Genomic DNA, 2,001 nt, shown 5'->3' with positions numbered 1-2,001 from the left:
AACTGTGTAAAGGTGTGTACATTTGTTTATGTTGTGGAATATTACTTTAACTGTGTAAAGGTGTGTTACATTTGTTTATGCGGCATTTGTTTAATGAGGCAAGGATGTGTGTTTAACTATGTAAAGATGTGTTGCATTTGTTTCACCATGCTTGCCTAAGGCACCTGACTGAACAGCTAATAGCTAGACAGAGAAAGGACAGGTGGGGCTCACAGGCAGAGAGAATAAATAGGAGGAGAAACCTAGGCTAGGGAGAGGAACAAGAGGAAAAGGAGGAGGGAGAATGAGGGAGATGTCTGGGGGCCAGAATCCAGGGAGTTGCTAGCTAGCCAGACATGAGAAGCAGTGAAAGTAAGATATACAGAAGGAAAGAAAAGTAAAAAATACCAAGGCAAAAGGCAGACAAAGAGAAACAGGATAATTTAAGTTAAAAGAGCTAGCCAGAAACGAGCCTAAGGTAGGCCGAGCATTCAAAACTAATAAGAAGTCTCTGTGTCATGATTTGGGAGCTGGTTGGTGGTGTAAAAGAAAGGGCCTGGAAACACATTAGGCAGCTCAAATCTGCTTAAAACTCTAGTTTGTTTGTTTTTTGAGACAGGGTTTCTCTGTGGATCTCTGTCATGGAACTCACTCTAGCTGGATGGTGGTGTACACCTTTAATCCCAGCACTTGGGAGGTTGAGGTGGGCGGATCTCTGTGAGTTTGAGGCCAGCCTGGTTCCAGGGCAGCTAGGGCTGTTACACAGAGAAATCCTGTCTTGAAAACAAAACATAAATAAATAAAAAACCTCACTCACACTCACTCTGTAAACCAGGCTGGTCTCAAACTCACAGAGGTCCACCTGCCTCTGCTTCTTGAGTGCTGGGATTAAAGGCGTGCGCCACCACCGCCCAGGGGAAAATTTGTTCGAAGAGATCTGACATCCTCTTCTGGTCTCCACAGTCAGCACACAAGTGAAACACCACACACACACACACACACACACACACACACACACACACACACACACACACCTTAAAATTTTTTTAAAATGGGAGTTAAGATTTTTTTTTAATGGGACTAGGAACATCCTTCTCCACTTAAGGCACATAATTGAGGCTCCCTCATTGGGTTCGGAACATAAACATATGGCTGCGGCATTTGAAGCCTCATCAGATGAAGTCAGAGGTGTGGGGATGGCCCTCCAGGAAGGATGTGTACCCCTCAATGTTTCTTAAGTAGAGCCTTGCAAAGCATGGAAACCTGCATGTTCAGGGGCATCATGGGAACTTTGCCACTGCAGGAACTGGGAAGATGATGGTAACAGTTATGCTTCTGGGCTTCTTAAACATATGCTGCCTACCACTCTGGGAGGATGTATTTTCTTAGCAAAGCACTTGTCAAATAGAGCAACCCTGGTGACTGCTCAGTTTCCATCTCCACAGCATGGTGGTCTATTCGGCAGGACAGAGACTGTCTTATCTTGGAGATGAGGAGGCAGGGCCACTATCTTCATGGTGTGTTTATCACTAATGTCCGACTTGGCGTTTGGTCCCACACACTTGCTTCATTTATTTTTAGTTTACTCAACTAAGACTACATCAAACAAATAAAAATGTGTGTATAAACAAAGTATATATCTTTTAAAAATCTCTAGAAACTCATGGCAAATGAAATGTAGTCATAATTATTTTCCAGTTGTTTAAAAACAACTTTTAAGACCATGCATTCAGGGATGGGATACAGTTTAGTGACAGAGCATTTGCTTACTATATATAAGGACCCGTGGCCATAAAGAAACAAAAAAGATAATGCTTTATTTATGTTTTTTTTCTCATCTGTATTTACCTTTTAAAGCAGAATGTGATTGGGCACTGTATTTCCACTCACAAGCCTTGCTCAGTTACAAGACCTAGGGAAGCTTAGGATTTTGTTCTTGGTACAAGCCACATGGGGAATTCCTGTTGTTTTAGCTTGTGTACTTACTTCTAAGACTAGTACATGCAGAACTATAGGGGATGA

At 42.4% G+C, this 2,001-nt stretch overlaps 1 protein-coding gene across 1 annotated transcript in view; it reads right to left on the bottom strand.

Annotated features, from left to right (window-relative positions):
• Positions 1-2,001, bottom strand: part of Bach2 (BTB domain and CNC homolog 2) — a 339,104-nt gene that overhangs the window by 30,147 nt on the left and 306,956 nt on the right. The window lies entirely within an intron of this gene.

Source organism: Microtus ochrogaster, linkage group LG5 (assembly GCF_000317375.1).
Source record: "Microtus ochrogaster isolate Prairie Vole_2 linkage group LG5, MicOch1.0, whole genome shotgun sequence".
NCBI lineage: Eukaryota > Metazoa > Chordata > Mammalia > Rodentia > Cricetidae > Microtus > Microtus ochrogaster.
Note: the sequence above shows the minus strand (reverse complement) of the source record. Positions and strands in the feature narration are given on the sequence as shown.